The sequence below is a fragment of the Podarcis pityusensis genome (assembly GCF_964106645.2).
Source record: "Podarcis pityusensis genome assembly, chromosome: 3".
NCBI classification, from domain to species: Eukaryota; Metazoa; Chordata; class Lepidosauria; order Squamata; family Lacertidae; genus Podarcis; species Podarcis pityusensis.
In genome coordinates, this window is record NC_138026.1 from 16,886,211 (window position 1) to 16,912,017 (window position 25,807).

General features: G+C 44.8%; 1 protein-coding gene and 2 long non-coding RNA genes across 3 annotated transcripts in view; 2 read left to right on the plus strand and 1 right to left on the minus strand.

Moving 5' to 3' along the window:
- VSNL1 (visinin like 1) overlaps nt 1–25,807 on the plus strand; it is a 107,008-nt gene that overhangs the window by 76,123 nt on the left and 5,078 nt on the right. The gene's annotated exons all lie outside the window — the stretch shown is intronic.
- LOC308473762 overlaps nt 1–25,807 on the plus strand; it is a 136,382-nt gene that overhangs the window by 37,574 nt on the left and 73,001 nt on the right. The gene's annotated exons all lie outside the window — the stretch shown is intronic.
- Nucleotides 5,980–16,059, minus strand: LOC308473763. Its single transcript, XR_013984295.1, has 3 exons — nt 15,775–16,059; nt 14,533–15,527; nt 5,980–6,121 (listed from the first exon to the last, which is right to left on the minus strand). It is a non-coding gene; the product is annotated as an uncharacterized lncRNA (long non-coding RNA).

The following is a 25,807-nucleotide window of genomic DNA, read 5'->3' on the forward strand; positions in this document are numbered from 1 at the left end:
TTTAAAGTGCTAGTGTGGTGTAGTGGTTAAGAGCGGTAGATTTGTAATCTGGGGAACTGGGTTTGATTCCCCGCTCCCCCACATGCAGCTGCTGGGTGACCTTGGGCCAGTCACACTTCTCTGAAGTCTCTCAGCCCCACTCACCTCACAGAGTGTTTGTTGTGGGGGAGGAAGGGAAAGGAGAATGTTAGCCACTTTGAGACTCCTTCAGGTAGTGATAAAGCGGGATATCAAATCCAAACTCTTCTTCTTCTTCTTCTTCTTCTTCTTCTTCTTCTTCTTCTTCTTCTTCTTCTCTTGGTGCTCAGCAACTCGTTGATTTAGCACAGCCTACCCCAACTTGGGACACCCCAAATATTGCTGGATGTACATCTCCCATCATCCGTCCCCATTGGGCATTCCGGCTGGGGCTGATGTGAGTTAAAGAGCCGAACAACACCTGCAGAATTGCAAGTTTCCCACACCTGGCATAGGGAATATGAAGATGAAGAGATGCTTTCTTTGGGATCAATTGCCTTTAAAGAACATCCATACACTTTCAAGCAACACAGAGCTCATCTTAAGGCAGAAGGAACAGTTGACTGTCTCCTCCCTGGGTAGCACACTCTTGTCAAGCTCAATGAAGCTGTTAAAACTGTTATATTTTAGCGGAAGGAATGTTGTTAATCTAATATTCCCACTTAGTGGGTTCCTAGCTGATTTGTAACTGTGCCTTTTTTTTTTTTTACCAACAAGAGATTTTCACTTTTGCAACTGTTAAGAATCTTCGTGATTGCCTGTTCCATGTGCATAAGGCAGCTGCTTAGCAACCAGAGTGAATTGCTTTCCGGAGCCGGGATTTAAATCTTGATTCTCCTAAGAGGGAGAGGAGAGGGGAAGATGGATTGATGACTACATAGACAGGCAAATTACCGTGTGCAGTGTGCTTTCACAAATGCCTGTGTTTCTGAATCTCTGAATAGAAATGCGGGGGGGGGGGGGGGTTGATGAATTAATACAGAAAGGCTCAAGAAAATGGTGTATTAGCAATATAACCATTATTCTGGAAAAAAAATGAAAAGCCCTATTTATTACTTTTAAGCTCCTTGTGATAGCTATCATAATGCTTCTAATGTGTTTTGCCTCAACTCCACGAGGCACACTAGTATTATGTCTGTATTGCAGATGGTAATATTGAGACACACAGAAAGTGATTAAGATAGTCTTCCGAGGTCCTTTTCATTGTCCCACGAGTTTCCAGAAATTTGACCAATGGAGTGATTCACTTGACATAGCCTGGAATCTTTTGGGTGCTTTTAATGCATCCAGCCCTTCCGATCTGTTGCTCTGTTTTCATGTTGACTTTGCTGCTGGTGGTATTATTCTTTTGTGGTGATTTTAGCGTTGCGCTTCCATGTCCTATTTTTGCTCTTTTAAATCACTGCGAGCCGCTCCAGGAGCCTTCAGGCCAACAAGTGGCCTATTAAACCTTGGTAACAGTCATGTTCTTGCTCTTGATGAGGTTACGCTTCCTCTGAAGGAGCAGGTTCATAGCTTGGGGGTCCTCCTGAATCCTTTGCTGTTGCTTGAGACTCAGGTGGCCTCAGTGGCCCGGAGTGCCTTCCATCAGCTTCGGCTGGTAGCCCAGCTCCCCCCTACGTGGACAGGGACAGACAGCCTAACTACTGTTGTCTATGCTCTGGTAACCTCAAGGTTAGATTACTGCAATGTGTTACACATAGGGCTGCCTCTGAAGACGGTTAGGAAACTTAAGCTAGTGAAGAGTTCAGCAGCCGGGTTGCTCACCAGAGCAAGACAGTTTGAGCATATTACGCTGATCTTGGTCCAACTGCACTGGCTACCAGTTAGTTTCTGGGCCCAATTCAAAGTGCTGGTTTTGACCTATAAAGCTTTAAACGGCTCAGGACTGCAGTACCTCAAGGACCGCCTCTTTCCATATGAACCTGCTCAGACCCTGAGATCATCTTCTGAGGCCCTTCTTTGTGTGCCTCCTTCTCAAGAGGTCCAGAGGGTGGCAACACGAGAACGGGCCTTTTCTGCAGTGGCTCCCTGTCTGTGGGATGCTATCCCCAGGGAAGTTCACCTGGCACCTTCAGTATACACCTTTAGGTGCCAGGCAAAAAGGTTCCTTTTTAACCAGGCCTTTCATCGATCTGATTGACACCCTACGCCCTTTTAAAATGTGTTGGGGCTGAACATGGATTAAAAGCCATATAAGGAAACTTGGTAGTGTCAGTTGAGAGTAGTGTCAGTTGAGGGCTGGTGGTTGCTAGGTTGCGGAGGTCCTTGTGACACGCCCTTCATTGTGACACCTCCCTCTGCTGGCTCCTTGGTCCTCTAGAGCAGTGTTCCCCAACCTTGGGCCTCCAGCTATTTTTGGACTACAATTCCCATCATCCTTGACCACTGGTCTTGCTAGTGAGGGATGATGGGAGTTGTAGTCCAAAAACAGCTGGAGGCCCAAGGTTGGGGAACACTGCTCTAGAGCCATAGCAATCTCCTTTGGTTTGACCTTTCAGCGAGTGAGAGAGAAAGTGGACAGAGATGTAAGTAGACTTTCTCATCAGCATCTGCATTCTGTGCTGGTAATGCTCCATGAGAATCTTAGGGAACATTTAAAAGATTAAGATCAGGAATAATTTAAATGCTTCAGCCAGCCCTTCTGGGCATCTTTATGACTCCACCCACTGCTTTGTAACAGTGAAGGGAAGTGAGTGTGGATTCTGCTTATACTTTAGGAAAAGGAAAACTAGTAAGATGTCACACCTTGGAAAAGGGCGTTCTTTTTAGGCTAGTGACACAAGAGTCGCTTGATAACTCGCCATGGGAGCATAAAGCATGCCCTCTGGGGCGGGTAATATATCTTCCTCCCCTTCCTGGCTCCCAGGGCCCATCCTTCAAAGGACAGCCAAGGTACAAAACCATTCAGCATGCTGATGTTTCTTCTATGGTACTATTAGTATGTGGTATTTGATGTTCCCCTTTTAAACGTCCCTTTTCCACAGTAAGTAAACCCACCTCTTTCAATGAGCTGATAATTGTCTTATAATATCCAGAGGGTGCTATTCTGGCTACAGTATTCAAGCACTCTTTTCACAAGGATACCCATTATGATATGCCTAGGAAAGTGAATTCATCTTGAGCTTTGAGTTGTGAATGCCCAAACCAGTTTAGGGATGTAGATCAGGAGAGGACTGTGAGTCCCATTTCTCACCTTTTAACAGGCCTTCTCTGCAGTGGCTCCCCATCTGTGGAGTGCTCTCCCCAGGGAAGTTCGCCTGGCGCCTTCATTATACACCTTTAGGCACTATGCAAAAAGGTTCCTTTTTAACCAGGCCTTTGGTTGATCTGATTGACATCCTATACCCTTTAAAAATGTGGGTTTTTTTTGGGGGGGGGGTAAATTGGGTTGTTTTTTTCATTTTTATTATGAGTTTTGTGGTTTTATATCTCGATTTTATTCTGTGAACCGCCCTGAGACCCCTGGGTATATGGCGGTATATAAATTCAACTAACAACAACAATTATTATTTTCTGCCTCGCAAAGAATTATTGAGCCTTAGAACCGGCAAGCTCGATAGTTCATGTTCTTAACCACTGCAGTAGAACTTGTCTCTGAAGTTGCAATTAGGAGAGCAGCCAAGGGTGTGTTTTAGCAACACTCACATGAGGCAAGTTGGAGGGCATAAGTATATAACCGTCGTAATGTGTTTAAGCCAGCAGTATAATTAGGCTGTCACCTAGTCACTTCTGGTAAGTAATGGTTTCCTCCAGGCAGCAGATGATATACGTTCCCCTCTGCCCTCCCTCGGTTATGCTGATAGTAAAGTGGAACCTTGGTTCTCGAACGGCTTAGTTGACAAACAAATCAGCTCCCGAACACCAAAAACCGTGTTTCGGTTTTTGAACGTTTTTCAGAAGCCAAACGTCCGACACAGTTTTCGCTTGCAGCCAATTAGAAGCTGTGCCTTGGTTTCCAAACGTTTCAAAAGTCAAACGGACTTCCGGAACGGATTCCGTTTGAGAACCAAGGTACCACTGTATGCTGAATATCGAAGGTCCCATAATGAGATGCTGGAGCAGCAATCTCTGTGCATATAGTATCCTAGGAATTACTGCAGCATGGCTTTTTCCCATGCCTCTTAGATTGATGGAGGTCCAAGCTCAAGTAGGAAGTGTCTCCACACTTCCCATCCCATGCCAAGAATGCATTGAGATGGGTCAAGGGTTATCAAGGAGTGCAGGAAGATGCTACCTGAATTGGCTTCCATGCTGTTCAATGTAACATTGGTAGGACCCAAGGGGGTACAGTGGTACCTCAGGTTAAGTACTTAATTCATTCCAGAGGTCCGTACTTAACCTGAAACTGTTCTTAACCTGAAGCACCACTTTAGCTCATGGGGCCTCCTGCTGCTGCCGCATCGCTGGAACACGATTTCTGTTCTTATCCTGAAGCAAAGTTCTTAACCTGAAGCACTATTTCTGGGTTAGCGAAGTCTGTAACCTGAAGCGTATGTAACCTGAAGCGTATGTAACCTGAGGTACCACTGTATTTCAGCCGGAACTCACTGGCACACACTTCTGGCACCTTTGAGATGGGCGCCATTGCCATTATAAAAGAACAAGGGAGGCGTTCATGATGAGTTCCGGCACCTCATTTTCTAGAAAAATAGCTCAGACACAAAGCTTCTTCCATGTTGCACCCATTCCCCAGTTGTGGAATACACAGATCTGTAGGAGTCTATTGGCTGGGTGCTGTTGCTTTGCCACACACCAAACTGGCCCCGTCCCAACTCTGTGGTAGCTCTTTTGCCCCTTTCAGTCTGACCTTGGCCTAATTAAAAATAGATCTTCTTCAGCTAATTTAGGATTGCCATATATCCGGAATTTCCCAGACATAGCCGGGATTCAGCTGTCTGTAACAGCGCCCAGGCGGAAATCGCTTAAATGTCCAGGAAAATCTGGACGTATGGCAACCCATGTCGGAAGTATAGATTTTGGCAAATTTCCTTAAAAATAGCTCAAAAACTTCATTTTTAAAAAAGAGAGAATTTTTAAGAAGCTCAACAACTTTTGTGTCTGGATTTTCACTTTTTGGAATATGGCAACCCTAGCTAAACATTTATCTTAATAACTTTATCACTTGCTGCGTATCTGTGAGTTTGGAGCCATGCTGCTTCGCCCAAATATTTTATTTCTCTCCATAGACAGGTAATTCTATTTATTGATTCAACTTACTGCTTTAAGTTTTTGATGCTATGCCTACTTACCTTGGAAGAATATCCATGATTTTCATCACTTGACTGCCGCTGTGATAATAACCACTGTAGTTCACGTATGAGGGACAAGATTTAAATGCAGTCCCAAACACAGTGGGAAGAATTCAGCATCGCGCTACACTTCTGCCAGGGCAAGCATTTTGACTTGACAGACAGAAGGATCCCTTCTCTCCCCTCAGCCGCCCATCTTGTTTGCTGCTCCAGGTGTTTTCCAAGCCCCCACCCAAGCCAATTTGGGCGTGGGGTGCGAGGGAAGCGGCTGGGGAAGCCCCGTTGCACAAGCAGAAGTCCTTGCTCAGGGCTTACACAGGTGGGACTTCCTATATCTTCAGTGGTGGCCAGTGGCGTAACGTGGGTTGTCAGCACCCGGGGCAAGGCAAGTAATTTGCACCCCCTAACCCGTGGATTTTAGCACTCGAGTCTCTTCCACTAGAGAGCTGCGAGTGCGAGCGCCCCTCCAGATGTTGCGCCCGGTGCGGCCGGCCCCCCCTGCACCCCCCACGCTACGCCACTGGTGGTGGCCATTTACACACTTGACTTTAAACCATCAAGTGAAGTACTGTCTATCTATATTTAGCTGAGTTATAGGTTATGCTGAACTTTTCTAGTCCAAAACAAACTTTAGTTGTGTTTTTTGTTATAGCACAGAGCAACATTATGAGCAAAATAACGTTTACTTGAAATGCTTAAACAATGGATATGCTATCTAAGCCATTTTATTTGCATTATTGTTACCGTTGTTATTTCAAAGGCTTCAGTTTTATCTTTACTCTTCCAAACTCTTCCAAACGCATAAATTCTTTTGATGGAGGCCATAACAATAGCAACAGTTTTCAGCAGTGCTGAAACAGAAAGAATCAGCATCTTACTAAATACACCATTACTAACCCAGGATGTTTAAAATATATATATATATTTAATACTGTTAGTTACAAATTCTAACAGGCATTTTGCAGGAGGAGAAATCATGTGGTGATCAAATGAAAGAAAAGCTTCCATTTAATTGGAATCCGTTCCGCCTCTTTTGCAGAGATCCAATATTCAGTGTGAATGCTCTTCTTTTGTGATAACCTTCCATGCTAAGATAGTGCCTGGCAGTGAGAGTGACTTGACTCATTAAACCTACTAATGGGTCTCTTTTAATATACCTCCTGATTGGGTTCATATCGACCTGCCCCCTACAGGGTCAGATCCCGTATCAGACCATGGAAACTGATTGCCGCGGTTCATATGATAAGGTTTATATTTGGTTTTTCTCTGCCGAGGAGCAGGGAGGAGGAAGATACGCCATTTGAAATACTCTATCCAGGCTGCATTCGCCAATATTTATGGTTGGCATGATGTGCTCAACAGCTGAGGCTGCTAGATGATGATTAACAGGCCCATCAGCTTCAGAAATTTCAGGAATTGACCTGAAAATCACACCCTCCTGCAAGGCATGGTGGTTATAATGTTAGGTTCCAACATAATGAAGAAGATAATGTCTTTCGTTGGCTGCTGTTTTATAGATCTACGAATTATTTTATCTTCCATAATAGCCCCTTTGAATGACGTGAAAGCAAATGACCCAAACCATTGACCTGACCTCAAACTTACCCAGAGTATGTCCCATTGAACGCAATGGAGCTAATTTCTGAGGAGGCATATATTGGATTGCACTCCAATGGAGTTCTGGAACAAAGCAATTAGATTTTGCTGGCCACTGATGTTGCTGCTGTGTTGGATCTGCCGGACTGCTTCTTGTGGCACTGCCTATAAAACCTGCTCCATCTCCCTATGAAAACCATCAGTGGTGTCCCCAAGCAACAGCCTCAGACTTTGAGCTTTCTTAAAAAAGAAGCAGCATGTCTCTAACCCCACCCCACCCCCAACCCCTAGAAAGAAAATTCAGAAGCACAATGTACAAGTACTCTTCTAAGTGATTTCTGTGGAATGAGGCAGCCTGGCTGCTGCCCATCAATGTTTTTAGCTAGTGAGTGAAGTCAGAGCTGTGATTGATCACAGAATCGTAGACTTGGAAGGGACCCAAAGCGTTTGGACGGTAGGGCTGCACCTTTTTCTCCCCCTAAATGCACTTTTCCCTGTGTCTGTCCGTTTTCTAGTCATCTCTGTAGTTTGTCCTTCTGTTTCCCCCTAGAAACCAGGATGCATCTTTCCTGTGGTGGGATAATCTGAGATGAGGTACTCCCTGGTAAAAAAATTTCTGCAAATACTACTACACAGTACAGTTGTACCTTGGTTTTCGAACAGCTTAGTTCTCAAATGTTTTGGCTCCTGAATGCCGCAAACCCGGAAGTGACTGTTCCGGTTTGCGAACTATTTTTAGAAGCCGACGGGGCTTCCGATTGGCTGCAGGAGCTTCCTGTAGCCAATCGGAAGTCGCACTTTGGTTTCCGAACGTACTGGGAGTCAAATGGACCTCCAGAACGGATTCCGTTTGACTTCCAAGGTACGACTGGAAGTGGATGTTAAAGAATCCCCTCCCCATATGGCAAATGCAAAATGTGAGAACTTTGCCAACAGGTTAAGCATTTCTCCAAAGTCCAAGCATTAACTTACAGTAAAACTGAATTCATATCTCTTTGCATAGAAGTCTCTTTGCATATGGGAATATTCACAGGTAAGCTGAGTCTAGCATGGCAGCCTACGCTTTGCTATAGGGTTGGCATTGGAGAAAAGTAGGGGTTTGCAGGCAGAAATTCAATAGGTTAATCCTTTCCAGTATGGAAATACAATTATGGGAAGATGTGCATTTGGTGCTAGGCGTTTGGAGCAGCCAGCAGAGAGGCAAGTCTTCATTTTAGAAAGAGCCCAGCCCTGAAATGTTTTGCAGTGTCTGAACATGAGCAGAGTACATTTTGTCAGCCACTTGCGTAATCAGACCTTGCTCTCCCCATACTTCTGAAACTATGGTAGAATGCTTCCATCCAAGCTATGGCTTTCGCAGAGGCTCTTTTCAAGCATTAACCCCTAGATGTAGACTTCTCCTCTTAGCATTTTATCCCAGCACTGGATTTAATGCAAAGCAGATGGGTAGCAAAATGCAATTAGCCTCCTAGACGCTTGCACAATATAATAATATATAATAAAATCACACTGACCTATTAAAACAGATTTTAAAAGACGAAGGGAAGAGTTAGGTTCACTGAACAGGAAAGCAAGAGTGGAACCCATAACAACAACATCGTTGAAGCATTTGTATAAAAGAGATGAGCAAATGCAAATAGGCAACAGATTATTAGTAGTATTATTAGGAACACAGAGAACCTATTTCACCAAATTGGATAATTTCTGCAAGCCATGTCTGGCAGTCTAGAATGAGAAAGGTCTGGGTAGTTTCTCCCGTTCTAGGTTATTATTTGTTCTCTAAGCATCCTGAAGTGCTCTCAAGGCTGTTGCTGTTTTGTTTTAAAGCTGATTGAAGCATTTTTGTTGTTATCAGACTCCGAAGCAAATCGTTTTACCAGTTGCCTTAGTACGTCACCCCATCCCATAAATCCCAACCATTGGAGAGAAAATGATAGCAAGTGTTTGTGTGTTCGGGTTCAGACCAGATACCACTATCATCAGTGCTGACGTTGTGTCTCTTAAATCCTAGTCCTTTGCCACCTCTAAATGTTCCTCGATCAAGGTTTCCCTTATTTATTTGTTTATTTCTTCTTCTTCGTTTAGATAGGGGAATGAATAATGTGGCTGTTTCCTTCCTTTCAGAAGGGCTTTAGCCCTTTGTCCCATCCTATCAATGAACCAACAAATAATTTCCAGGGACCTTGCAGTATGACAGTTTCATGCACAGCATCACCGGTGACGGCAATCGCAGATTTAAGACCCGGCAAACTTTACAGATGGCAGCAGGCTATAATTGCCATGAAGCCCGGTACAATGTTGGAATCATTATGTGCATGACGTTGCTAAATGAATCCTGTTAAAATCATGGCTGAGAGGGATGTGTGTGCCTGGATATAAGAATAGCTGGCCTTTATTTGACGGAGAACTTGGCAGCCTCAGAGCTGATCATCATCCCTGCAAGTCTCCTGTTAAATGGAGGAGTCTGTAGCTTTTCTGCAAATGACAGTTTGCCCAGCACTGGTACATTAAAAAACCTGTAAAATCCATGGCTTTTTTTCAGGCAGGACTTGGCAAAACTCAGTTCCTGCATTTCTAAGGTGGGTTCCTGCACCTTTCAGGTGGGCGTCATTGTCATTGCTCTCCCCAAGGAAATTCGCATGGCACCTTCATTGTACACCTTTAGGCGCCAGACAAAAAATGTTCCTTTTTAACCAGGCCTTTGGTTGACTTGAGGGATGCAGGTGACGCTGTGGGTTATACCACAGAGCCTAGGGCTTGCTGATCAGAAGGTTGGCGGTTCAAACCCCCGTGATGGGGTGCTCAGTCCCTGCTCCTGCCAACCTAGCAGTTTGAAAGCACGCCAGTTCAAGTAGATAAATAGGTACCACTCTGGTGGGAAGGTAAACGGTGTTTCCGTGTGCTGCTCTGTTTCACCAGAAGCGGCTTAGTCATGCTGGCCACATGACCCGGAAGCTGTACGCCGGCTCCCTCGGCCAATAAAGCAAGATGAGCGCCGCAACCCCAGAGTCAGTCACGACTGGACCTAATGGTCAGGGGTCCCTTTACCTTGGTTGACTTGATTGGCATCCTATGCCCTTTTAAAATGTGGGGTTTTTTTTGGGGGGGGGTTGTTACCGGGTGGTTCTTTTTATTTTGATTATATATTTTGTGGTTTTATATTTTGATTTTGTTCTGTGAACCGCTCCAAGACCTCCAGGTATAGGGCGGTATATAAGTTCAATAAATAATAACAATAAGAGATCAAGGGAGGCGTTCATGGTGAGTTGCGGCACCTCTTTTTTCTGGAAAAATAGCTCTGGTGAAATCCAACCCTTTTTAATCTTGGGCGTTTGGCTTGAAATAAGAAAAGAAAGTAAGACCACTTTACATTGGTCTTCTGTCATCAGCCATTGGTGCTTTTTTTTTTGATATACAGTAATGCTTCTCCAGAGCAAGCCCAAGGCATTTTGCTAATTTTCAGTGGGTTGCACTAGTTACAAGATAGTGATGTGAGGAGCCAAACCTGCACCAGGCAGGCTCCTCGTATTCAGATCTCTTTATTCTCAGATTACTGACATTCACGGTTATGATCTGTCAGCTGGTCTCGCACCCACTAATCTGTGCTCCATATTTCATTCTGAAAGTATAGAGTCGCGAAGCAGGATCCCAGGGTTGCTGAGAGTAGGATGCTGGTTAAGTTTCCTTCATTCCGGAATCAAGGTCTCTCAAGTGTAGGTTACGGAAGCAGGTTTAATTATTTTCCTAACTGTACCAATTTTTCACTGAAGGGTGGCTTGAACTAAATGCATCCTACACTTCTCCTCCAATAATGGTTTTCCGTTCAAAAGCTCACTTCAGGGTAATTCGGTCACATGCATTAGGTCTCTATGGAGATAGGTTTTTTCCTTTTTTGTATAATTAAGCCTAGCACAGCTTTGCATTTTCCTGCTTTATGCTAAATTAATACCTTGACTCTGCCTTTCAGCACGAGGCTCTGGTAAAAAGGTAAAGGGACCCCTGGCCATTAGGTCCAGTCGTGACCGACTCTGGGGTTGCGGTGCTCATCTGGCTTTATTGGCCGAGGGAGCCGGCGTACATCTTCCAGGTCATGTGGCCAACATGACTATGCCGCTTCTGGCAAACCAGAGCAGCACACGGAAACGCCCTTTACCTTCCCACTGGAGTACCTATTTATCTGCTTGCACTTTGACGTGCTTTCGAACTGCTAGGTTGGCAGGAGCAGGGACCGAGCAACGGGAGCTCACCCCGTTGCGGGGATTCGAACCGCTGACCTTCTGATCGGCAAGTCCTAGGCTCTGTGGTTTAACCCACAGCGCCACCCGCGTCCCATTTGGCTCTGGTAGTGCACTGTTAATTGAAAGCACCTTTATCAATGGGAAGTATTCAGGAGTAATGTCTGCCACCCTAAAAGAGGCAGGGTGCACCCTGTTCTGAAGAGGCCCTGCCTGCACCCTGGGGTATTAGGTGGTCAGGGGGCCTGACTGAACTCAAGTTAAGCCGCTGACATTCTAGCAAAACCTCGAGTCTGTGCAGCGAAGTAATTCCGATTGAATAAAGTTTATCTTGAAAGGATTGCAAGATAGCGAAGGTCTTGCGAAAAGCTTTGCAGCTCAGTTTCTGCACAACGGATTCAACTTTTGAGCAAAGCATCGTCTAGTTACCTTATCTCAGAGCTTAACAGCGGCTAGGTGCTGAAGGCTTTGAACGTAGCAGAAAGTGAGTAGGAAGTTTTGTCCATAGCGAGCCACAGTTCCTGCAGTGTTGCGCAAGAAACAGCAGGCTTGACAGGACAGAGTGTGAAATACAAAGTCGGGTGTAGGAGGAAACACATAGAAAGAAAGTAGGCAGAAAACAGACTGGAAGTCTAGGAGAGAGTTTTGGCGGAGTATGAAGCTCCGCCACTGGGTAAAGGATGGTTTTTATCAACCTACACTAGTGGCCAGAATTGTGGAAACCTTTTGGAAAAAGTGTATTTCCGAGGTTTAATGCCTCATAACACCTGATTGGCTCTCTAAACACTCCTGCTCACTGGCTACATTCAAATGAAGGAAACCTACTGTGTATCAACCTAAGCAAATTGTGCTTCCTTTTTCTGGTTATTTGGCTGTAACTTTTGATAGAATGGGATGCGGGTGGCGCTGTGGGTTAAACCACAGAGCCTAGGACTTGCCGATCAGAAGGTCGGCGGTTCGAATCCCCGTAACGGGGTGAGCTCCCATTGCTCCCATAGAGTACCCATAGAGTAGCTTCTTTTTAAAAAATTGATGGTTGAAAATTCTACCAGTCGGTGCTGTTCTGTTATTGTGGTTTTGTATTTCGAGTCTTTATGGGGGCTATTCGGCTTTGCACATTGCCTCAAGCCATTTTAAAGAGAGGATTTAGGTATTGTAGAAATAGATGATAATCACTCGGAGGTGAGATTCTGGATTCATTGCTGTCTCATCTGTAAAAATAGGGTTATATTGGGGCTCGCCCTCCTAATCTCATGTTTGCTGTTGCGTGTCTCTACAAATAGCGCTAGCTGAAATCCCCCCAAAACCTAATTTTCATGTGTTCTGGGATCATCTATGCTGTCTTGTTGACCTTCAGAGTTCTGGGAACTGATAGCCTCGGATTAATACCATGCAAAGTCTTTTACATCTTCATCATTAGTTTTAATCCAGGCCAGTTAGGAATGAGGCATGAATTACCATTATGAAGTTTGGCATGCTAATCAGCTTGACTGCATAGGATTGCAGGCTTAAGGGTTAGGTAATCAATCATTGCATTGTCAGGGGGCGCAAAATGTTCAGTGAGTATCCTTAATCAGATAAGAGCCGTCTGGAAATAACTCACGTAAAGTGCAAGCCTACACAGTGTCTACTCAGAAGTAAGTGCCATTGAGTTCCGTAGAGCTTACCCCCATATAAGGATTGCAGCTTTAGTTATCTAGAGAAAACCCATTCTGCAGTTTGCACTGTCACTGACTTGACTTAGATATGTCAATATCTGAATTTAAATTAAAGGCAGGCAAAGGCCATAGGGTTTAAAGTTCAGGCTACAAGGGAACGTTGGCCAGTTTGACGCTTTTTAACTTCCACAGTTGGTAGACTTATCCATATATTTGCAATATTCAATGTTTAAACTTCGACACTGTTTCAGATTGGCTCCGGGCAACCTGTTATTCAATATTAGCAATTTATTCAAGACTGCCTATTCATTATACCGAATAAAATCATTCGGTAGATGCTAAGAGATGTGAGGAAGAATGAGAGCCCTTCAAAGGGTTACTGGAATTTAAAACAGAGTAAATTGGTTATGCTTTCCATTTCTATAAGTTATGATTACTTTATTGCTTGTTGTAAATTTATTCATGATGATCTGATAATGGGAATCTTTGTACACTCAGAGACAATATTTATATTATACCATATGTAAGGACATGGTTAGTTTTAATAGTATTAAAATGCTGTAGATTTATTTGTCTATCAAATTAGAGATATGTTTATATTTTTAATTTAGTTAAAAAGAAAAACTCTAGTCACCAGTGATATAATACCTTCATCACAAAATCATTGTTTATTTATAACATTTATGTGTTATAAATAACACATTTATGTGTTTCCCTTTCAAATCAAGTTTGCTGAAGGCATCTGTTTTCCCCGCTTTTCCTCCAAAAAGCTCAAGGCTTCGTACATGGTTCCGTCTTTCCAGCTTTTATTTTATCTTCACAACAACTCTGCAAGGCAGACTAGAATGAGTTTAATCAACTAGTGCTATTGTTGGTTTAACAGTAGGGATAATTTCAATTGGTGGAGCCAAATCTTAATTTGTGGAGCCTGAAAGTCAAGGTCACACAATTGCTTCATTTTTAAAAAAGACGAATTGGTTATTTTATTCATGGGTTTCTGCAATAGGGATTTGAAAAGGAAATAGTAATGATTGCCTGTCCATCTAAGCCCATGTGTGCTGGTTTATTCAGAGTCAGAGAGCCTGACCGCATCCTTTTACATCCACAAACATTGATCCTCTATATTAGCATGTGAATATTGAAATATTGTAGGGATGCTCGCTGTCCGTTCCCGTCTAAAAATAAGCTGAAATGTTTGTTGCAAGCCTGTCGGGAGAACTATGTTAAACCAATATTCATTATTCGCTGTGGAAAAGCATCAATAGCATCCCTGGTGTAAGCACATTAATTAGCTGGTTGGGTGGCTCGCATTGCGTCAGGGGGAATTTTCCAGTGCCTTCCTGAGATACTGTTTATGAAAAGAAACAAATAATATTGAAGCATCTCTTCATCTGCACATTGTGATGTCTATAAATAGTTGTTTTCAGCTTCTTCTTGACAAGAGTTTAAATATTCAATATAAGCTTGGAAATATTTTTTTTAATGAAAAACAGCTGGGGGGGAGTAGGAGGGTTGTTTAAAATTAGAAATAAAAATGTGTTTCCCTTTTCAGTAGGGAAATGTGTTTCCCTTTTCAGTATTTATTATATGTGTTGATAATTACAAGTGCACAAGACTGTGCCCAGGCAATGGTGGTTGAGCCCACAATGTTTTTTCCCGAATGGACAAATGAGGATGGAGCTAAAGTTGCCAACTCTTTCTTGGCAGGGCCTTTGTGCGTTTAAGGTCTGTGTAACTAGGCGCACACACACACACACACACACACACACCTACCTAAATAATAACAGAAGTAAATTCTATTTTGAGAGAAGGGTTCAGCTGTTGAATTCATGCCTTCCATCAAAGGTGCAGGAGCCATTGCAGAGGCAGAGGAGAAAAAAGCAGACAGCACAAAGTTGTACGACTTGGAAAAGGGGGCATCATTATGCAACAATATTGTGCCCCTTTCCTCTACCCCACTAGGGCCAATATCCACCTGCCATGAAAGGTAGAGCTACTGTTAAATTACTTCCTGGGTAATCTGCTCTCGTTTTTGATGCATACTGCTCTTAGAATTGCACTGGGTGGGTTATTGGGTTATTGCTTTTGGTTTGCTTTTATATGTTGTGGTCTTGTTGTGAACTGCCCTTAGACCTCTGGCTATAGGGCAGTGTATAAGTTGAAGAAATAATAATAACAACTGTTTGCTTTGCCAGTAAAGAGCAATGTACATTGTTGTTTGGTTAGGCATCTTATGCTTTTATTTGCTGTCAGATCCCGCATCTGTTTAAAAGAATTGTGTTTTAATGTTGTAACCCACCATGGGACCTTGGGGTAAAGGGCAGGTTAATAATAATAATAATAGGAATCAATGTACTGGCAGGGAGGAGTACAGTGGTCAGCATGTGTGAATAATGTAAAGCATCTTCACTTAGCCGTTACGTTAGATTTACCAGATGTGGCAAACTCCTTTAAGACTTGGGTAGAAGAGGGAATTTCAGCGGGTGCCATGGCAAGCTACTACACCATCCCAAATGCCCTTCCTTCTTCTTCACAGCCCTTCTGATTGGTGGCTCGCACACTGGCTGGGATTAACAGAAGAGGCACCTGTATCGACTGAGACCTCCATGCAAGAGCTGCCTATTTTGCTCTGAGTAATACCCACCTGGGGGATGTGGGTGGCGCTGTGGGTTAAACCACAGAGCCTAGGACTTGCTGATCAGAAGGTCGGCGGTTCGAATCCCCACCACGGGGTGAGCTACCATTGCTCGGTCCCAGCTCCTACCAACCTAGCAGTTTGAAAGCAGATCAAAGTGCAAGTAGATAAATAGGTACCGCTCTGGCAGGAAGATAAACGGCGTTTCCGTGCGCTGCTCTGGTTCGCCAGAAGCGGCTTAGTCATGCTGGCCACATGACCCGGAAGCTGTACGCTGGCTCCCTCGGCCAATAAAGCGAGATGAGTGCCGCAACCCCAGAGTTGGCCACGACTGGACTTAACGGTCAGGAATCCCTTTACCCTTTACCTTTAATACCCACCTGGAGCCACCGGTTCACGTCGTTGAGCGATTTCTTGCAATTCCATCAGTCTGCAGAGGGTTTGGTTCATTTGGGTGCTGTCTCACCAACCCCAGTCTGCCATTTGCCAGCGTTGCCTGCCTTCTTGCTTCCTCCGTCTCAGTGCTGCCCCTGGCAGAACTCATCGGGGAACAGGATGCGAGTCAAAATCCAAATTAGTTGCCTTTGCCCGTCTCTGGCTTTTGACTTCATCTAGTTTTAGCCTTCCTGCCTTCTGCTTCGCCAATCCTAACATGCAGCAGTAAGCAGGGCTACAACGCTACAGATATAAATCTTATACAGTGGACGCTCGGGTTGGGAACGTGATCCATGCAAGATGCACGTTCGCAACCTGCAGTGGCGCATCTGCGCACACACGGGTTGAGATTCTGCACATGCATGACCACCAAAACCCGGAAGTAACCCGTTCTGGTACTTCTGGGTTTCGGCGGGTCCGCAACCTGAAAAAACGCAACCTGCAGTGTCTGTAACCCGAGGTATGACTGTATACTCAAGATATACCTCTTGTAAGCAAGCAAACAGATAGCCTCACACACTCCTAAACAGAGGGGGCCTGGCTGGCAGCTGTAGGATGGCATAGTTATTTCCCCCCCTCCAAATAATACTGAGATGGCTATGTTTGAGGGTGGATCCAGTCGAAAGTAGTGGTACCTCGGGTTACAGACGCTTCAGGTTACAGACTCCGCTAACCGCTAACCCATAAATGGTACCTCAGATTAAGAACTTTGCTTCAGGATGAGAACAGAAATCGCACAGCAGCGGCGCGGCAGGCCCCATTAGCTAAAGTGGTACCTCAGGTTAAGAAGAGACCTCGAGAACAAATTAAATTCTTAACCTGAGGTACCACTGTATCCTCAAGTGTTCAATACAGCTCTGTTGAAACTGACATCAAAATTATTTCCTCAGGGTGAAAAACCTGAGCTTTTCCTTCTTCATCCGTCTCTTGGGGCATCTACCAAGAGGCTTTATTGAATTTCAGAAGGTGAACGTTAAACCAGCTCTTTAACATTTGGCAGATTTCAAGAACCGCTGTGCGTTGTGGCTCCACTGTTTCTGTCTGGGACATGCATTTGTATGAAAAGAATCGAACAGTTCAGACAGAACACTCAAGTTGTAAATATCTCAAAAAAAGAAATTTTAATGAATGTTCTGCTTTCTTGCCCTTACAAGTTACGTGCTGTGGAAGTCTCGCTGTACCTGTATGTTCATAACGAAACCATGTTGGATGGTTGCCCTTTCTTTCTTGGTCCATGGCACATTGGGTTGGGGAGGATTTTAGGGCTTCAGCTTAGACACTTGTAAGTTGAATTCCCAGCAACTCCAAGTCTTAAAAGCTGCATCGCGTACAGTACAGCCCTGTGCATGTTTGCCCACAAAACTCTCTGGGCTTGCTCCCAGATAAGTGTGCCTAGGATCGTATTGATAACATACGCAGTTTACGTCCATTTTTTTGCATTTACTCATGTCTATGATTTGAACGGACTAGCTGAGTATGTAATCAATGTACAACTGGTACTATGAGGTTTTTGTCATCTAGCGTTTATTTTTCGGCGAATTTCCTAATGAAAGACAGGGCTTCATAAAACCTACATGCCTGCTCCCTGCCTTCCCGTCTGCATTTATCAGCCCCCTTCTTTGATCGAGTCTCTGATCCTGGATTTGTCTGCATTCGCCCTTATCAAAAGTGTAAGGAAACTTCAATAAGACGACAATCGGCTGCTTCCCTGCCCTTGCCAATCATAGCTTTTTTGTGTATCGTGTCTAGATTAGAAGACAGAACGCCACATTCACCTTCCAGTCCTTACCAGTTGAGGAGAGATGCAGATGATGACTAGCATCTATTACAGTGGTACCTCGGGTTACAGACGCTTCAGGTTACAGACACTGCTAACCCAAAAATAGTACCTTGGGTTAAGAACTTTACTTCAGGATGAGAACAGAAATCGCACAGCGGCAGCAGCAGGAGGCCCCATTAGCTAAAGTGGTACCTCAGGTTAAGAACAGTTTCAGGTTAAGAACGGACCTCCAGAACGAATTAAATTCTTAACCTGAGGTACCACTGTATACTGGATGCTTTGTGATGCTGCAGGCCACTGAAGTAATATATTCTTTCCCCCAGAGAATTCTGGGTACTATAGTTTACCCCACCCCCAGTGTGAAAATTCCCAGCAACCCTTAGCACACTACAGTACCCAGCATTCTTTGAGGCGGGAAATGTACATAGAATGTGCTTTAAAGATATAGTGTGGATGCAGCCCAACGAGAATGAAGCAAGTGTTAAGTCTCATTGAGAACAACGGATACAATCCCGCCAATTCACTGGTTTCCATGGGATGGATGTGCAATGCAATCCTAGGCATAGAAGTAACATTCACATTTCCCACAATATTCAGTGGGACACGCTCTCAGGTAATAAGCGGGAGTAAGGTATCCGGCTGCAGTAGCTTTCTTACTGAAATCAGTAAGGTGAATTTGCTTCTCCCCGCTGAAATAGAACAAAAGGCCACCCCATTCAACCCTCCCTTCTTCCCCTTTGTTTGCAGTGCAAAGCCAATATGGTGACCCTCCTTCCCAACCCCGGTGAAGTTTTGTCAGGTATCACCTGCATCCAAATTTTCCCTCACATAAAATTCAGTCAACCCCTGAATTTCAGTCTCTCTCTCTCTCACCCCCCCCCCCACTTTGCCTGTATACACACAGTGCTTTATACTGAATTTCTGCGGGGTTTTTTCTTTTCCTGTTCATAGCTTTCAGTGATAGCTGGCCCTGAGAAGTGACAAATAAATAAATGGAATAGCAAGAACAATTTAGGATTCCAATATATTTCACATCTCACTTTGATTTTAAGGTGCTATATTGTCTTCAGCACACGGATATTCAGTGCAGTTAGTGGGTTGGAGGAAAATCAACAACAAAGTAGCACATACTTAGCCCCAACCATTGACGTCATTATCAGAGTAATTGTTTCAGCCATAATGCCCAATGGGACCGCTGGTGAGCATTGCATAAGGGCAAGACTGCCAGTGTGCTAGCCTATGGCACTGTTTGAGTGCCCTCGGCTTCTCACTGTTCAGATCTAATTAGAGGGCACTGTAATTCAAAATCAATTCATTTCGTGCTGGTTAGTAACTAATTCTCTCATCAGTGTGAGTCAAGAGATTATTTTTGCAGGTTAGAACTTTATTTAAGCTACAATTGCACCTGAGACCAGCCGTGTGTGCAGGCAATAAACAACAGGCAAGAAGCAGACATCTTTCTCAGCCTTTCGTGTTAGGTAAAAGAAAGGTGCTTTAGTGGAGAGGGAAGGGTCTCACATGAGTGATGTACTGTACCTGAACCCTGCAAAGGCAAAGCCTACTGCAGCAATGGCGCAGAATAGAGCTATTTAACTTAGGTGGTTGTTGTCGTTTAGTCGTGTCCGACTCTTCGCGACCCCATGGACCAGAGCACACCAAGCACTCTTGTCTTCCACTGCCTCCCACAGTTTGGTCAAACTCATGCTGGTAGCTTTGAGAACACTGTCCAACCATCTCGTCCTCTGTCGTCCCCTTCTCCATCTTTCCCAACATCAGGGTCTTTTCCAGGGAGTCTTCTCTTCTCATGAGGTGGCCAAAGTATTGGAGCCTGAGTTTCAGGATCTGTCCTTCCAGTGAGCACTCAGGGCTGATTTCCTTCAGAATGGATAGGTTTGATCTTAAAGTTACAAAATGGTAAATGTTTCTAAATTGCTTGTATGTAAGGACAAAGATAGGGGACACGGGTGGCACCGTGGGTTAAACCACAGAGCCTAGGACTTGCCGATCAGAAGGTCGGTGGTTCGAATCCCCGCGACAGGGTCAGCTCCTGTTGCTCTGTCCCAGCTCCTGCCAACCTAGCAGTTTGAAAGCACGTCAAAGTGCAAGTAGATACAAAGTGCAAGGTACCGCTCCGGCAGAAAGGTAAACAGCGTTTCCATGCACTGCTCTAGTTCGCCAGAAGCGGCTTAGTCATGCTGGCCACATGACCCAGAAGCTGTACGCCGGCTCCCTCGGCCAATAAAGCGAGATGAGCGCCGCAACTCGAGTCAGCCATGACTGGACCTAATGGTCAGGGGTCCCTTTACCCCTTTACCTTTAAGGACAAGGATGGCTTGCTTAAGCTATGCAGTCCAAGCTTGGAGCATCCATTCTAGACCTTCTTACTGGCAGGGTTTGCATGGTGGAAAAGAGAGGACAAAAACCCTCCCAAGGTGAAAGGTATGCGACCTAAGCCTGCTTATTCTTTGGTCTTAACCTCTTCCTCCATCAATTAGAGTTAAACATCTTGGTTATATGAGACCGGAGATATCCCCCTGAGAGAGCAAAGACAACTTCTCCCAGAAAACATATCATAACCCCCTTTCTTTTGAGTACAGTGGTACCTTGGTTCTTGAACTTAATCCGTTCTGGGAGTCCATTCGACACCCAAAACCATTTGAAAACACAAGGCGCAGCTTCCAATTGGCTGCAGGAGCTTCCTGCACTCAAGTAGAAGCCGCATCAGATGTTCAACTTCCGAAAAATGTTCACAAAGCAGAACACTTACTTCCAGGTTTGCGGCGTTCAGGAGCAGATTTCTCCGACGACTAAGCCATTTGAGAACCAAGGTACCACAGTACATGCTTCACTTGATCTAGTGTAGGCCATCAAGCCTAAGGGGGGGGGGGGTTAGTTTCCTTTCTTTGTTATAATGGATTGTACAAGCCATGTTTTATTAGAAGGGAATGCCTTAGAAGAGGCATGAGCAAAGGGAATGATTCTTCTCATATTTATGTTATTTATTACATTTTCCTATGTTCCACAATTCTTTTAATTATCTCAAAGCATTCTACACTGCTGTTTCCCATTTATTCTCATGACAGCCCTGTGAATTTTCTCACATTTTGGAGAATGTGACTGATCCAAAGTGAGTGCCATGGCTGAATAAGTACTTGAACCTGGATTTTCCCGGTCCAACTCTAATTCTCTAACTCAGGAGTAGCCGACATGGATATTTCCAGATGTTATGGGGCTAACAGTAAGGTGAAACTGATAAGACAGAGACCTGGTGGGTGGTTTCTGGACACGTGTTACCTGCTAACATTTTGCATGTCCTAAAAATAGAGAACATGAACAGAAATACGTTTGCAATCCTTGGTTCGTTTAGGGCAGGGGTCTGCAACCTTTAAGACAAAAAGAACCACTTGGACCCGTTTCCGAAGGGAAAAAAAACCGGGAGCCGCAAAATTCGTCATTATAAAAATAACGTTTTTGTCACTTTTTTAAATTATTTCTTTGTTTGACCCCTCAGAATTACTCCTCCTCATAGAAATAAACGTTAAATTAACAAGTTACCTTTTTGTGTGTGTGTGTGTTCTTCACTCCCCTTCAAAACAGTGACCAGCCTACATGCCCCCTTTCAATGCAGTGACCAGCGTACGTGCCCCTTACAATGTAGCGGACGGGCGGGCGGGAAGGTGACGTCGGGACAGTGCGTGACTAACGCACGCACCGCCCCCATGTGACGTCACAGCCAGTACAGCACCCGCCACAGTGGGGAGTGTCGGGGCGCACAATGCGCCTCCTCCCCTCACTAGTATCCGCCCCGGAGCCGCGGCAAAGATGTAAAAGAGCCACATGCGGCTCCGGAGCCGCGGGTTGCAGACCCCTGGTTTAGGGCATCCACTTTTTCCTAGCAAGAGGACTGTGCAGTAAGACAGAAATACAACAGATGCAGCTTCTTTAGTATGACAATGAAGGGCAGGTTAATAGATAAGTTTTCCTCTCTTCAGAAGTTCCAAAAAAGTCCAGCTATTTTTTAAAAATGAAACCTATGGGGTCCCCCCCCAGCACCTTGTTTTTGCTGTGAACCAGTTCTGGAAAAAAGGACTCCATTCCCAGGGAAAATATTTACTTCTTGTTGTTTGAATACTGGAATGATTATGGTCTGGGTGGTCTCAGAAATTTAATTTCTGCAACTTGGTACTGTGTGATCATAACACATTTTCTTCAGAAGGATAGAATTTCAAACTTAGTTTATTCAAAATATTGCACACACAAGCCAACAGATTTAGAGTCATTGCAGCTTGAATTTATAGAGTGTAATCATTAGCATGTTGGCAGTTTCTGCAGAAAATCTAATTCATTAGAGCATTTTCTGAAGAGAAAAACCAATAGCTTTTTTTTCTTCTCCCAGTAGAAATTTTAAAAGTGTGACTTTAAGCACGACAGGTAGTAGTTTAATCATGTCAGCATTATTTAAACACATTGCTTTTGTTCATTAATTAGTGCAGCTTCCAGCTTTGCTTAGTTTTACTGTGTAGTTTGGCTGCTTGTGATTTTTTTTTTTTAAATGTGGTATCACGTGCTGCTAGACAGTGAGCCCAGTCCGATAATCCTCAATCAGCTCATCTTGTTAGTGGGGTGGGCTGAGTTGAATCTGCCCTTTCATATATAGATATTAGATGGGATAGGTAAAGGGTAAAGGGGACCCCTGACCGTTAGGTCTAGTCGTGGCCGACCTTGGGGTTGTGGCGCTCATCTCGCTTTATTGGCCGAGGGAGCCGGCGTACAGCTTCCAGGTCATGTGGCCAGCATGACTAAGCTGCTTCTGGCAGTGCACTGCTGCTACAGCAGTGCACGGAAACACGATTTACCTTCCCGCCGGAGCAGTACCTATTTATCTACTTGCACTTTGACGTGCTTTTGAACTGCTAGGCTGGCAGGAGCTGGGACCGAGCAACGGGAACTCACCCCGTCGCGGGGATTTGAACCGCCAACCTTCTGATCGGCAAGTCCTAGGCTCTGTGGTTTAACCCACAGCGCCACCCGCGTCCCATTAGACAGGATGCATAGCCTTAATAAAAAAGCAGTGCAACAAACAGTAAACGGTGGACAGGCGATGTTTACAGATGCAAACCCCATGTACTTCATTCAGCATCCGAGATCCCACTATTGGTCTCTTCCCTTCCCCAACCAAGGTTATTTTGTAGTGGGACTCCAAATTCCATCACTCCCAGTCGGCATGGCCCATGATCAGGGAAGATGGAGCTCATCTGAAGGGCTAGCATTTCCCAACCCCAGCTCAACTCAGTTGACCTCTCTGAATTCCCCAATAAAAGAATAGCAGGATTGATGCTTTGAAACAAATTAATCCCTTTTATACCCATGTTTAGGATATTGGGAATCCCCAGGCTAATTGGACTCCTAGGCACACAGCGTTTGGATACAAGCATGATACATCCATTTATAGTATGCGACCATCCTCCGAGGCAGTCTCAGCTGGTAGCGAAATCACCAATTTCCACTTCGTGTGAATGTTTGCGCCGAAAGATAGCAAGATACAAAATCATTTCCAGCTCACTTGATTAAGTTGATTAAGAGAATTATCTCAGTTGGCAGTTTTTTGTTTGTTTTAAGAAGGGTAGGGAAATTACCTACCCATTGATTTTTCTTGTGGAAACTGAATCGCAGGTATCGGTGTGTGAATACAGATGTGAATATGTGATTTATAAAAACAAAAAATAATAATTAGAAGACTATTTTGTACACAAGTCCAGTATTGGGGGGAGGAGGGTTTCTACTCTAGGTTCAGGAATCAGCTATGAGATCAAAAACCTAAGGTTTATTATTGTTACACCTGAAACTGGAAGACTTCATTTTTCACTGAGAGCATTTGAGATGCTCAACATTAGATATTTCCCTGCCTGCTATACCACATGGCATTCCAATTTTGCCAGTTTAATGTTAGTGCACGTGAGCAGGATTAAAAATGAACCTATTTTTGTTTGCAGATGATGGTTATTTTTAAAATTTGTGCCCGGACCTTTGCACAGACATGGCAAGGCAGATCCCTGTGGGCAGTGACCCGTTGTTACTTGCTCATTCAATTGCTTCCTATGCCCACTTAACTGTAAGCACAGCCCAGCTCTTTGGCTTCCCTGTTTTCTGCTCTCTCTCTCTCTCCAGAAGTGAGGGAAAGCTGCAGGCAGGAGCGATTAGAACAGGAATGGGGAACCTGTACCCCTTCAGGTGTGTCTCTTTTGTAGGAAACATATACAGTGGTACCTCAGGGTACATACGCTTCAGGTTACAGACTCCGCTAACCCAGAAATAGTGATTCAGGTTAAGAACTTTGCTTCAGGATGAGAACAGAAATCGTGCAGCGGCGGTGCTGCGGCAGCAGGAGGCCCCATTAGCTAAAGTGGTGCTTCAGGTTAAGAACAGTTTCAGGTTAAGAACGGACCTCTGGAACAAATTAAGTACTTAAGCCGAGGTACCACTGTACTCTTTTTAGGCGTTCTGCGTTTTCCAATTTTTGGACTATAGCTTTCAGCATCCCTGGTCATTGCCCATGCTGACTGGGGCTGATGGGAAGGTTAGTCTGGGAACATCTGGAGGGCCACAGGGCCCCTATCCTTGAGTTAGAGAATACTTGAAAGGCAGGCAGCACAATTGCCAGGTCTCTTCCTGACAGGGGCTCCGGTGATTTTAACAGCCGCATGGTGGGCAGAAAATTGAAACCGGGACAGCATTTCCTCTCACGAGGGTGCCGCAACAGAAAAGGCTACGTCTGTTGACGTTCTGCCTGCCATGTGGTTCTTCATGGCACACAACTTTGGGGGAATTGTGGTAACTCTGCATGAGTGTCTTCTGCCTATTTCACTGGATTCACATACAGTGGTACCTCGGGTTAAGTACTTAATTCATTCCGGAGGTCCGTTCTTAACCTGAAACTGTTCTTAACCTGAAACACCACTTTAGCTAATGGGGCCTCCCGCTGCCACTGTGCCACCGGAGCACGATTTCTGTTCTCATCCTGAAGCAAAGTTCTTAACCCGAGGTACTATTTCTGGGTTAGCGGAGTCTGTAACCTGAAGCGTCTGTAACCCAAGGTACCACTGTATTCCATTTACAGCTCTCTGAAAAGAGTTGCGAAGGAAACCTTCAGAAGTAGTATCTCGTATCAGTTTGAGCCTATGCACACAAGCGGCAACAGAACCCAAGGTGTTACTTTATTTCAGCAAGTACTCCTTCTGGTGCTAATACGATACATGTCAACATGCCTTGGCTTTTCATTATCAGCTTGAATGGAGCTAGCAACAAACTACTCTAAAGCACACTCCCCACCCCAAAGAATTAAGAGTTAAGAATTACCCATCCCTAGAAGGGTGCCCAGGGACGCGGGTGGCGCTGTGGGTTAAACCACAGAGCCTAGGACTTGCCGATCAAAAGTCAGCGGTTCGAATCCCTGCGATGGGGTGAGCTCCCGTTGCTCGGTCCCTGCTCCTGCCAACCTAGCAGTTCGAAAGCACGTCAAAGTGCAAGTAGATAAATAGGTACCGCTCCAGTGGGAAGGTAAACGGCGTTTCCGTGAGCTACTGTGGTTTGCCAGAAGCAGCTTAGTCATGCTGGCCACATGACCCAGAAGCTGTACGCCGACTCCCTCGGCCAATGAAGCGAGATGAGCACCGCAACCCCAGAGTCGGTTACGACTGGACCTAATGGTCAGGGGTCCCTTTACCTTTACCTTTAGAAGGGCTCCCAGGCCGTTTTCCCATGAGGCCCAGTGCAGAGTGAGCCTATTCATTAAAACAAGGCAATGCCCAGGTCTGTTAACTCATTCACAGATGCAACAGGACAGTGTCTTCCGAGTCTGTGTGCTGGGAATTGTTCAGTCACATCTGCAGCAGAAATGGGACAGCCATACCCATCCTCCAAACTGGGAGGAAAGACGACCAGAGCAGTGGGTAGGTGCATTCTGCTCAGAGCAGCTTCGCCTTCTTTATTTAGCTCATTTATATTCTACTTTTCCTCCAATCCAGGTTGTTCAGAGCAAACTTTCATCTCCAACCCCTTTTTATGTCCCTCGTAGATTTGACCCGATAGGTACTGACTGGCTTAAAGCAAGGGCCCATCTGCACTAGACATTAAAAGCAGTTATCGTGCCACATTAAACAGACATGGCTTCCCCACCAGAGAAGAACTGGAACCATACG